This window comes from Octopus bimaculoides, chromosome 23, assembly GCF_046866305.1.
Source record: "Octopus bimaculoides isolate indiv1 chromosome 23, ASM4686630v1, whole genome shotgun sequence".
Classification (NCBI taxonomy): Eukaryota; Metazoa; Mollusca; class Cephalopoda; order Octopoda; family Octopodidae; genus Octopus; species Octopus bimaculoides.
Window position 1 is genome coordinate 30,203,728 of NC_142950.1, and position 14,022 is coordinate 30,217,749.

The window sequence follows — 14,022 nt, forward strand, 5'->3', positions numbered from 1 at the left end:
GATCAGGCAATTAAAGAAGAGAGGGAGTGGGAAGGTAAGAGAAGAGAGAAAGTGTGAGAGATGGGGATAAGTGATGGGAAAATGGGAAGCGTGCAAAACGGTTAATTTCAAACAAATTCTGTTGGGTGGGGTGGGGAGTGTAAAAGAAATGCAATTCAATTAGAAATACTTTATTGAATTTTTTTTTTTTCTTTTGGTTAATCCTGAAAGAAAAGTGGCTGATCAAAGTTCAATCCACCGGTGAAAAAAAAAACTGCGAAAAATATTGAATATGGAAGTATTTGGACGTTTGAAGAGGTTGCGACTTTAATATTATAATTACAGAAATATTAATGTGCTATAGCCTTCTTTCACTAAATCAATCTATGAAACTGAATTAATGGCAGTTTAACCATTTGTGGTTATAACGAGGGAGTGAGATTAGCAGGGGATGATTTAACGATAAGAAGTTTAGCAAAACCAACGATAAAGCTCTGATGAGTGCAAGGTGGTTGAAAGGGAGGGTGGTCTGAGGAAGAGAGGTGAAAGGGAGACGAGAAGAGAGGAATTGGGGAGAAAGGGTGGAGAGACAGAGGATAAGCAGTTAGAGGAGAGAGAATGCAGGTAGGAGCAGGGGGAACACGGTAGCTAGATCTACTAGAAACAACAGCCAAATTTCCCAAGATAAAAGGGAATTATTTACCGATAAGATATTCAGCAAAACCAACGATAAAGCTCTAATGAATGCAAGGTGGTTGAGAGGGAGGGGGTTGAGGAAGAGAGGAGAAAGGGAGACGGAAAGAGAGGAAGTGGGGAGAAAGGGTGGAGAGACAGAGGATAAGCAGTTAGAGGAGAGAGAATGCAGGTAGGAGCAGGGGGAACACGGTAGCTAGATCTACTAGAAATAACAGCCAAATTTCCCAAGATAAAAGGGAATTATTTACTGATAAGATATCCAGCAAAACCAACGATAAAGCTCTAATGAATGCAAGGTGGTTGAGAGGGAGGGGGTTGAGGAAGAGAGGAGAAAGGGAGACGGAAAGAGAGGAAGTGGGGAGAAAGGGTGGAGAGACAGAGGATAAGCAGTTAGAGGAGAGAGAATGCAGGTAGGAGCAGGGGGAACACGGTAGCTAGATCTACTAGAAATAAAAACCAAATCTCCTCAGAGAGAAGGGATCGATTTACCGATAAGATATTGAAGAAAAACCAACGATAAACTTAGACATCATGCATGGGATGAATACGAAAAATTTAAAACTACTGAGTGCAGTGTTATTTTTCTACGGTAGCTAAACATTCTAGAAATAGCAGCTAAGTCTCCTGAGATAGAAGGGACTATTTAGCGATAAGAAATTTAGCAAAAACAGACGATAGCATCTGACATGATGCATGAATGGACAAGAAAAGGTTTTTATCTGCCGAGTGCAGTGTGGTTTCTGCATGGTAGATAGTCTTACAAGAAATAACAGCCAAATCTTCTGAGATACAAGGAAAAGATTTAGCGATTAGAAATTTAGAAAAAGGAACGATTAAAATTTGCGATTATGTTTCAGATAAATAAAGCAGCGAACTGGCAGAAACGTTTGCACGTCGGCCAAAATGCTTAGCGGTATTTCGTCCATCTTTACATTCCAAGTTCAAATTTCGCCGAGGTAGCCTTTGCCTTTCATCCTTTCAGAGTCGATAAAATTCGTACCAGTTGAGCACTGGGGTCGATGTAATTGACTCGTCCTCTTCCCCAAATTCACTGGCCTGCTACCAAACTTTGAAATCAATATTTCTCCGATAAATGAAAACCCCTATGATAAATAGCAGATTGAACAACAAATTCTGGGGACAATTAAGTCGACTGAAGACTTCCAAGATGTTGTTCCTACATAACCTGCCTCCAATGGCTAAACCAAATAAGATTCTAAAGAATAATTATATAACAAAACAACAATGCAGTATACAATAAAAATTTTCACGCAAAAAACAAACTTCAATTATAGTCTTTGGAGACTGCTTCGAATAAATATTTTATATGGAAATATTCTACCAGGAATATTGACAGCTACATCATGAAACCCAGCGAAACCAACCAGCGAAATATTTGCTTAATAACCATTAAATTTGTATGGCTTCCTAAGAAACATAAATTCTTGCCTTCCAATACTTGAATTCATATAACGCAATCGTTAAATTGTATTGATTTTAGTTTAAAAATTACAAACTAAATTTTTATGTTTAAATTTCATTAATTGAGCAAAAGTTTTCGTAAATAGCATCTCTTGAGTAATTTCTATAGCCCAATAGATATCAAAGTATTCCGTAGGTATTTCTGAATAATGTTCGACACATTTAAGGAGGTGAAATGCTTAGCGGTATTTCGTCTGTTTTTACGTTTTCAGTACAAATTCCGCCGAGGTCGACTTTGCCTTTCATCCTTTCGGGGTCAATAAATTAAGTACCAGTTGAGTACTGGGGTCTATCTAATCGACTGGCCGCTCCCCAAAATTTTCGAGCCTTGTGCCTAGAGTAGAAAAAAAAAAGAATATTCGACAAATATGATTAATGATTACTGAAATTCACGAACCTATTGGTATTTATACAACTTCATTACTTTCACAATTCATTTGCTAAAGTTTTCTGGCATTTCATTTTGTTTCAAATGTTATTTGGTTTATAAAACAAAAGTGTATATTCCTCTACACGAAGACTGGCACATCTAAGAGTCATAGAGTAAGATTATGACGTAGTTTTTGACTTGTTTGTGACGTAAAATTGCGACGCGTGCGCAATGAAGTCTCACTGAAATGAAGATGCTTCACAGAGCTTCCGCAAGCTTACATCAAACCAGCGGAGAAAGTTATACCAGTCTCTCGGCCTGCTAAGTGGTACTCTCTTCTTTTTTTTTTTACTCTCTTTTACTTGTTTCAGTCGTTTGACCGCAGCCATACTGGAGCAGTGCTTTTAGTCGAGCAAATGGACTCCAGGACTTATTCTTAGGAAGCCTAGTACTTATTCTATCGGTTTCTTTTGTCGAACTGCTAAGTTACGGGGACATAAACACCAGCATCGTTTGTCAAGCGATGGTGGGGGACAAACCCATATACATACTCAAATACACACAAACCCACACACGTCTATGGGTGTATACATATAGACTTGATGAATATACACATAAATACTCTTATAAATATATAGATATATGCATATATTTATATATTTTTATGTGTGTGTGTGTGTGTGTGTGTGTGTGTGTGTGTGTGTGTGTGTGTATGTGTGTATACATTGTTTTGAATATGTACAAACGTGCGTATTTTGTATATACATACGTGCAAGTATGCTAATTTAAACCTAGATATTCCCATTTATGGATGCTAATGTACACACTTTTGTGTCTAATATTATTTGTCATGAAAAGTACCTCCAAAATTGATCATTCAACTGTGAGCCTTTTTGCAGTAACTGGTGATTCTTCTGATCATCTTCATTGAAGAAACCTTTTATTCACAAATCGTTGTCATTTTCATCTCAATTTTCAATTCCCCAAGCAGAGATTTCCTAATAACAATATGGATGGACATGACAATATCAACTACAATGGCTAAGAATCAAAGGAAAACAAGACGAAGAAAGATACACAGATTATTTTGGTTTTGGCTATAGAAGAAACTGGAAACATAAAGCGCAATTTCTTGGAGTTATGCAATCACTAACGAGCTATTTAATTGCAATAAAAATTTCAAAATAATCCCTCTGTTGGCTATATGAAAAGAATGAAACGATTCTGGGCGAACATTACCCAGAGCTAACTTTTTCATCGACAAAACAATTATACCGCATGTGACATTTGTTGAACGCGAGAGTTACTAATAATTTTATTCCAAGAAAATGATGCGTATGATTTTATTACCATAAGTGTTAATATCGTACGAATAACACTAAGCTTCAAAACCCATTCTCCCAAAATGGACCTGCCTGTAACATAGATGTTAAAGCGTGTCGCAACGGGTACATTTGTTATTAATATGATATCACGAAGGGATAACTGTCTTCAAAATATCTACGATTTTGGTACATTGACGCTGGAAGAGTGAGATGAATATTCAGTTGAAATATAGTTTTGCAAAAATCGTTCAAGAAAACTTAAAATTCATCTAAAAATAACTCATACTAAAAGAGCCGTAATTTGGGGGGGGGGATATTAGATTAGATCGAACCCTGTACGCAACTGGTACTTAATTTATCGACCCCGAAATGATGAAAGACAAAGTCGACCTTGGCTGAATTTGAACTCAGATCGTAAAGACAGACGAAATATCGCCAAGCATTTAGCCCGGCGTGCTAACGTCTCTGCCAGCTCGCCGCCTTGTGTGAGACGTCATATCACCAATAGTTTAGAATCCTGTGAAAATTCAACTTGCAATCAACCAGTCGATGTAACGTAGTTAATGACCAAGCGTTTATTTCTACACGCTTTGTATGTGTATATGATCTGTTGGTGTGCCCACGTGTAAAAAGGACTTTAGCAAACTGCATATTCGGCATTGTGTGCTTTAGGAATTTCCGAAGTGCAACAAAGCAGTGAATATATATGATCTCTATATATTGCTTATATAGATGTTCGTAATGCCAATTGTGCTTTAGCAATTTTCAAAAGCAAATTTTAAGATTTAGTTGATAATCAATCGGGAACAGCAACTGTTACCAATATTGAGCAGTGAAAGCCGTAACTGAACAGAATTCGCAACAAAGTATCAGGGACTGATCCTGGACACTTAATAAATCGTGTCCTACACTGCATGAGCAGCTTAGGCGGTTTGGTGAAGTGTATAGATGAGGGCTGTTACTGACTCATAATAATCCACCATAATGCAAGGAAATATTCAGCGACGACAACACAACAAAAAGTAAATTAATCTGGTTGTGAAGGTCTACCTCACGCTCTCGACTCTACTGACCTAGCACCATTAAGTTTTCCCTAATTTAGGTCGCTTAAAATGTTTGCCAAGAGAAGAACTTTCCGAAGCTACGAATAGGTCGAGAAAGTTTTCGAAACATTTCCCTCTTTAACAACTGAAAAAAAAAAATCTGATTGATTTTTTTCTTCTTTGCATAACGTATCAGGCACCTGACTGCGACATTGTAAAATGTTATTGTAAAATGTTATTGTTAACAGTGACCATTATATTTTGAATGAATAGACACATTTACGATATGTTATATGCTGATTTAATCTCATTATATGAAATGCGACATTACTTTCCTACCAGCCTAATTCACACACGCATACATACACGCACACAAACACGCAAGCACATATATGTAGACAGATACATATAAATAAATATATGTGTGTGTACTCTGGGTATGTACATATATATATATATATATATATATATGTACACATAACCATATATATATATATATATATATATATATATATATATGTGTGTGTGTGTGTGTGTGTGTGTGTGTGTGTGTGTGTGTGTGTGTGTGTGTACACACGACCGCCTATGTGTATAGATGTAGATATGTTTTGAAATGTGTTTGTAACTAAGACGTTTTATGTTTGAGTTGGAGATGTGTGTTTCCCGTATTTTACGTTGCATGCTGAATGAAGTTAAAAGTCAGTTCTACTCACGGAATAGTAACAATTGTTTTGGTGTGAATTATTACTTTTACGTATAAAGCAAGAAATAAAACGCAGCTTGCACAAATGGATTAAAGTGATACCTATTAAGACCAATTTGATTAGAAAATGATTGGCTTGTGTACTGTAACTATTTGTTTAGCAAAGACTGTTTATTTTAAGATAACAAAATGCTATGTCATTTGTTGCTGTATTGAAATACCTTACTGTGCTATTCATTGTTTTCCCCTTCCGTCATTTAAAAGGTCGGAAAGGACTAAAATCTTGTCTGTTGTTCCATCCATTAGATATTATTGATTTTAACATAATACCAAATCTTTCAGTCTTTGTCGAGTAACTGTTGTGTCAACGCTATTTTATTAACGTCAGTTATAATCATTCAGTGAGAAAAACAGCTTGACTGGTTTATGAATGTGTAGTCTAAATGTGTTTCCTTTCTTCTGCAATCGCAAAGTGGTCTTAAATACAATTTGGTCATGAATGTCACTGGTGTGTCGTTGTTATCACTCAGATATCTATTATGTTCTGTTGTCAAGATTTAAATTCTCTTTTCTGAAATGAAAAACCACTTCTTAACTTTTTGAATATGAAATCACTATAGCCGCCGATATCCCTGCGCCACCAGTGCCTTCTAAGGAAATTTGGGAGACAGGAGCTGTCTGGAAACCCGTCGTATATAAATATACGCTCACACGCACATTTCAATTCATAAGTTTTTGTGCTTGCTTTAGTGTTTGGATTACAGCCATGCTACGGCATCGCCTCGATAGATTTAGTCGAAATATCGACGCTGGTACTTATGTTTTTAAGTCTAGTACTTACTTGTTCTATCTGTCACTTTTTACCGAACAACTAAGAGACGGGGATGGAAACAAACCATCACCTATTGTTAGGCAGTGGAGGCCAAGCATCACACAAGGACACACGTACGACGAGTACACACATTGATCACACATTGATACATATATATATCATATAGATTTTCCTTCTATCAAATCCTCCCACAAGCCTTTAGTCGAGCAGATCTACGGTGGAAGACACTTGCTCAAAGTGCCGCACAACTGGACTGGTGTCTATGGTTGGTTGTATTAATTGTCTTGTGCATCGTATATTCATGGATCTCTTAATTAAAGTAATTAAGAAGATAGTTGCGCATATGTAATTTTCCTAGGATTTGATTTACATTGTCAACACTCGGTTTCCGATGAAGGATTATGAAGGCTTAAGAATAAGGGAGTTCTTTCTTATTGCTCTATTTCGGATTATCATATTCTGATGACCACACCTTCGCACAAAGAATTCTACATCTACAATTTCTTTGACGTTGCAGTTGCTTTCAAGACCAGGAGCATGAACGAAATCAGAAAATGATTTCATTTTTTTTTTTTGCTAGTTTCGTTTATTCATTGTTGTTCATATTTTCTTTTTAATTTAAATCTAAATTAAAGTGCACGCTAAAAATGGTTACGTGTGTGTGTGTGTGCGCGCGTGCGTGTGTGTATGTGCGTCTGTGTGCGCGCGTGGGCGTGCATCAATGCATAGTTAGAACAAGTAATTCTGTTCATCAGTTGTGGAGGGGGTTCGATATTTATGTTCGTTGGTTTGATTTAGTATGAGTAGTATGTATGAGATTTGGTAGTCAGCAAACACACATATATGTGTATATATGTATATCTATACATATATATATATATATATATATATATATATATATATATATATATATATATATATATTATGCATACTTATGTATGTGTGCATAGATAGATGGATAGATAGATACATACATACATACATACACACACATACATACATACATATGGTGGTGGTGGTTGTCTACTCCTTAAACAGAGTTTGACCACCTCCTGCACCTACACCTTAGCCCTTTCATGGCGTCTGATGTGGCTTTTTAAACCAGACAGTGTTTTGAAAAAACACCCACACAGATTGCACCTCTGATTTGCACTACCAATACCTGCAAGTAAGTTCTGCTCATTGTGGATCCTAACATGTCTTTTAAGACCCCCATTGGATTTGCAAACCCTCTGGCACACACCACATTCAAACGTGTGCACAGACATATAATCAGAATAGCTGGATGAGGTTTGTTTTCCATGGGTTCGCAGGTGAGATTTGAGGCCAGCCAAGGACAGACATGGTCTGTCACAGACTGTGCACACAAAAAGGTCCTTGTCATTTACCTTCTCAGTCTTTACATACATACATACATACATACATACATACATACATACATACATACATGACACTGGTGTTTGATTTAGATGGAATTAGGTTTCAACAGACAAGTAAATAATTCGTAATTTATAAAAAAAAAAAGTATTTCTCTGATTTATTGGACGAGTAATTCTACGAGAGAAAAAAAGTGATGAAACGTATGTTATGAATACCTATCGGATGTGAAAAAACAAGACAAGCATAAAACTTGCTATTATCTAAAAGAAAACTGAAGATGAAAGTTAGAAAAAAAATTCTTATGGATTATTTCACAAGAAGTTGACCAAAAGTCTACCACTGCGTAGCGATAAAAAAATATATGAAAACAAATATCTACATTAGAGAGAAAACAGTTGAAGGAGAGTGTCTCGACGAGTGTAAAAAAATTATACCGCGTATAGAAATGTTTCTATGCAATAAAATATCAATCCTATATATATATATGTGTGTGTGTGTGTGTATGTATATGTATGTATGTATGTATGTATATTATAAAAAGAAACAGAATGATGATTTACATGTATCTATTTCTCTAATCTGGTATACACGGTTGGTGTGTATTTGAGCGTATTCAAATCCGCTTTTTTCTTTTAACTCTCTCACACTTACTCATTCTCTCACTCGCTCTCTTTCTCTCTCTCTCTCTCTCTCTCTCTCTCTCTCTCTCTCTCTCTCTCTCTTTGTGGAGACCTAATTCCGTCTAAATCAAATACCAGTGTCATTATGTATGCATTTATGATGTATGGTATCTATCTATCCATCCATTCATCTATTTATTGATATATCTATCTATCTATCTATCTATCTTTCTATCTATTGATCTATCTATCTATTTATCTCTCTTTCTCTCTCTCTCTCTCTCTCTCTCTCTCTCTCTCTCTCTCTCTCTCTCTCTCTCTCTCTCTCTTCTCACTATATATATTCTGAAAGCTGTCTATCAAATTTAACTTTCAAGAGTGGTTTTAAACAAGAGGACCTGGCCTAAAATGCTTAGCAATGGGTTCAATCTCGGAAGTTGGTTTTACATGTACAATCAACTCTGTCTTCATATAAGAGTTAATTTTCACCATAGTAACACTAAGTTGAACTCTAGCCCTTGCATGCTCTTAGAAAGTAAGAGAAATCATTTACATCATATTCAAAATCGAAACGTGAGTGAGAATGATAGGGGAGGGCATAGAGAAAGAGATGTGGACTGACATGCATATTATTTGTACCAGTCTTAAACCCCCGAGAAATAATCTTACCTTTCAAATCTCATTGTTTCCATTAAAAAAGGCATTAAATATTACAGAATGCACTCCACAATAAACCAGCCGTAAAGATAAGATATTCACAACGAGAATGCCTTTGAGCAGAGATGAAAAAACAAAAACAAAAAATAACAAACGCTAACCTGGGATTTAAAAGCAACAACGTTTTTGATTGAATAAAGAAGCAATTGGTGCAGTAGCCGACCTGTTATCTGGTAAACTTGAAACTGGATGTGGCACGGATTTTGAGATATTTCGGTTTCTTAAAGACAGCCTAAGTATGTACTTAATTATAAAATAAACTATGAAAAGTAAATAACTAAATAGTATTTTTATTTAAATATTTTCAGTGTTTCAGTGCTATGTATGAAAATGTCTTTTGTTTGTTCTAGGGCGTGTCTTATCGACATCTTCTATTGAATGTCGTCTAGTAAAGAAAATATTTTTCAAAAGTATCTTTTATTTTTTTCTATAAAAATGACAGATAAAAGGCTAAAAGAAAACTTCTCACCTCCTAGAGTAACAACCCCGTCTAGTAAGATGCTTAAATAGCAATCCTAGTTTTGGAAATCTCGGGAAATTGTAAAGCTTAAACGACAGAACAAAGAGGGCTGTCTTATGAACACCAATTGTAAAAACAACGATATTTACAGAAAAAGACATTTTCAAAATAGCTTCGCTATCTAATATTTAATACAAAATGTCGGACTGACGCACCTACTCCAACGATTATATACATTTGCATCTCAACACACGTGAAGAGAGTAAAGATTACAAATGCTATTCAATCATTTAAAAATGGATAACGTATCTAGGGGTTTTGGAGGCAAATAAACGTACATTTGATGACTCATAAAACAGTATCACCATCGTCGTCGTCGTCATCATCATCTTCATCAACATTGTCATCGTCAACATTGTCATCGTCAACATCATCATCATCATCATCATCATCATTGTCGTTATCATCACCATCATCTACAACAATATCGTCGTCGTCGTCATTATCATCATCACCATCATCATCATCATCAACATTATCATCAACATTGTCGTCATCAACATCATCATCATCAACATTATCGTGGTCGTCGTCGTCGTCGTCATAATCATCATTATCATCAACCTCAACATTGACCACATCCCCCGGAAGCAAGACTAATAATGTCATTCATTCATTAAAGCCACAGCTATTATAATCGTTATTAATGTTGTTATCGTAATAATCGTCCCAGCCACCATCATTGACATACTAAGAATAATATTGATGAGGATCATCGAAAATGATAATGCAAAATTCCTATGGGATGTTTTATATTTGAGATTTTGAAATCGCCATTTTCTAGTTTGTCGAAATTGCTTTCAATTTCTGTGGTAGCGATGAGTGAAGAGAGGCACAATTCACAATATAGTCGGCATTGATTACGCCCCGCTACCACCAACGTAAATATTATAAAAATAGCATAAACGCAGATATTTTTAAAACAACACACACAAAAGAAGCGAAAATGGCAGTTATACAGTGTTGCAATTACAATCAGCCATTTATGACTTGACAAATAGAAGCCAAAATTTTAATTTTCATACTAGATTTAGTAATGCTAAGGCATGACTACGTGGATAAGAAACATAACAACATGGCTGCGTAAACATAATGCCGGTGGAGACAGACAGACACACACACACACACACACACACATATATATGTATATATATATATATATATATATATATATATATATATATATACGACGGGCTTCTTTCACTTTCCGTTTACCAAATCCACTCACAAAACTTTTAATCGGCCCGAGGCTGTAGTAGAAACCACTTGTCTATGGTGCCACACAATGGGACTGAAATCAGAACCATCTGCTTAAGAAGCAAGCTTCTTACCACACAACTACGCCAGAGCCTTTTTAAAAAAATATAACTCATTTTGATTGATATTATAATGAATGTTACGCCATAGTTGATATGATAATATTCTCCCCGGTAAATACTGAAACACACACACACACACACGTACACACACACGCACACACACACACACACACACACACAGATATATATATAAATTATATATATATACATGTTCTTCGTTACACAGAGAGGAAACTAGAAAGATATAAATTTTGTCATTCTCATGTTATATTAAAGACGGCGGGTATTAACTGGCTATAAATTGTTACTTAATCTTACATATAGCAACGGATTTATCTAATACATTTCTAAACTATGTCAAATCCCACTCGATCTAAATTGGATGGCAAAATAACCGAAGAAACGTCGAAATTATGATTCTACCCGGAAAGAAAAAGAAGTTAACGGCAGAAGTTAAACTCTATCGTTAATGATTTTGTAGTACAATCATTATCTCTTCATTAATTTCTCATATACAAATATACCAAACTAAGAATAGATTAATGAATAAATATGATGTACTGAGAGAAAATCAATTATACGCCGGCAAAATAAGCAATTGAAACACTACTTACTCAAGAATTCATCCGCGAAATTATTAGTTGCCGTCGTCTGTGTATATATATATATGTGTGTGTGTGTGTGTGTGTGTGTGTGTGTGTGTGTGTGTGTGTGTGTGTGTGTATATGCGTGTACGTATGTATGTATGTATGTATGTGTGTATACATATATATGTATATATAAACTTGTACATATGCATGTACTTGTAAACGTACGGATGCACAGATATGTGTGCAAATATAAATGAATATACATATTCAGATTTCACTGTGTATATGTGTGGTTATATGCATATATATATATATATATATATATATATATATATATATATATACACACACATATATATTTGCGTGTGTATGTATATTTGCGTGTGTGTATGCGCTTGCGCAGGCGTGTGAGTGTATGTGTGGGTTGGTGTTTAAATATATGCAATATATATTTTGATATGGAGATTTCCTTCCGAAATGACTCACTTGTTACTCCGATAGCTATTGTCCTACTTGCCACACCAAATACTGTGTCATATAATCCACGTTAAATAGTTTTAATGTATGTAATCATTTAATGCCAATTGTTATATCTCGTTGTTTGCACAACGCTTGCTTGAATAGATAATCATTTAACAACATCAGCGCGAAGTAATGATTAGGAATAAACGAACTCTAGTTAAAATGTGTTTGCGGCATATTTGAGCTTCTAAAGACAAAACAACATGTCTTCCTCCATGCCCCCCGCTATCCGATTCTCAAACGGCCGTTACTGGTACAAACTTGGCAGATATGTTTCTTTACACCTTTTACGGTAAGAGATAAATTTTTTCATGGTAACCGCAGTAAATATGCTTCTATAAGTTAAAATATGTCAAACATATTTTTATTAACTTAAAATACCTTTATTCTTAATTACTTCTTCGCGTTGGTGTTTTTATATTCATCCCGACCAGGATATTATATTTGCAAATAAGTGGGACCAATATGAATTTGAGTCTTTTATCTTAATCACATTTCATTAGAATATTTCCTCATTCAGAGACATACAGGCATATTTCAATTTACATCCGTAATGGGTTCCAGATATGCGAATTAACTGGAAAAAAAAAGGATTAACACGAAAATATATTTTCATAATTAATCAAGTTATATCTGTTTTCATAAATGATCTGTACATATTTTGACATGGATTTTATTTTAATCTTCACGACTGCATTGTATTTTTCTTTTCTTAAGTTTTACGTCTTAAATATGTTCACGGAAAACCAAGTAGTCAGATAAATCCACTGAAATTCTGGCATAATTTTTTCCATTAATTTCATTAAAAGAATAAAAACGACGTAATGTCGAAAAAGACGACGTATGTTGGTGTATGCCTGTTATCTCTTTCTTTACACGTAGACGCTTCAGCATAATCACAATGAATTCTACAACGAGCGCTTATTCACGTTAGCAGAAAAAATGCAAATGGCTGTGGCAAGGTAATTATTCAAAGAGGTTTTCATTGACACAAAGCTACCACCTAGGAAATTTGATTAAGAATCTGTTGCAAGCTACAAAGTGAAATTCCGTAGTTTTTCACTCCATTGTTTGAATCATTTAGCAAAAGGAGAACAATTCTGCCGGAAATTAAATCGTCTTTGCAGGAAATTGGAGTAAACTCGACGTTTCTCTAAGGAATCAGAATTTAACTGAAAGTGTTTAACAATCACCAAGAACTTTAATAGTTGTTTTTGGAATTGCTTTATTTTATATTCGCTTACAGTCTACGCGTTCCTTGATGTTTATTTCATATATACATACATACGGACATAAGTAAAGAGGCACACTCACAAAAACACATATGTGTGTTTATATATATGTATGTATAATATATATACACAAACACACACACACACACATATATATATGTAAATATATATATATATACATATATATATATATATATATATATATATATATATATATATATATATATATATATATATATATCATAGTAAATACTAAATTATAAAACGTAAAGAAATGGTAGCATATATATATATATATATATATATATATATATATATATATATATATATGCGTGTGTGTGTATTATGTATGTATGGCTATATACGAATATACGTATATATATATATATATACACTATAGTAAATGCTAAATTATAAGATGTAAAGGAAATGGTACCACATATATATACATATATAACTTCAATATAATATAATCAAAGATATTTATTCATTGCCTGACAGATAGATCTAAAATGTTAAAAGTTTGCACAACCTGTATATGTTAGCAGGTCACCAGTGCCAATACAAGACGTCTGTACATACGTCACAGCTGTTTGCTCTAGGCATTCCACTTAACTAAATATTTGATTGCTTGAAATTACTGGAAAATTCAAATGCAAACAATTTAAGTTAATGCAGCAACGTAATCAGCC

The 14,022-nt window shown here is 34.7% G+C and overlaps 2 long non-coding RNA genes across 2 annotated transcripts in view; one reads left to right on the top strand and one right to left on the bottom strand.

Annotated features, from left to right (window-relative positions):
* LOC106877237 (uncharacterized) overlaps nucleotides 1-2,699 on the bottom strand; it is a 57,289-nt gene extending 54,590 nt beyond the window's left edge. Inside the window, exon 1 of the long non-coding RNA XR_001410349.3 lies at nucleotides 2,555-2,699. This is a non-coding gene — a long non-coding RNA (uncharacterized LOC106877237). The remainder of the gene's footprint in view (nucleotides 1-2,554) is intronic.
* Nucleotides 2,700-2,704: 5 nt separating this feature from the next.
* On the top strand, nucleotides 2,705-9,408 carry LOC149131347 (uncharacterized). Its single transcript, XR_016238042.1, has 2 exons — nucleotides 2,705-2,855; nucleotides 9,131-9,408. It is a non-coding gene; the product is annotated as an uncharacterized LOC149131347 (long non-coding RNA).
* Nucleotides 9,409-14,022: the final 4,614 nt, after the last annotated feature.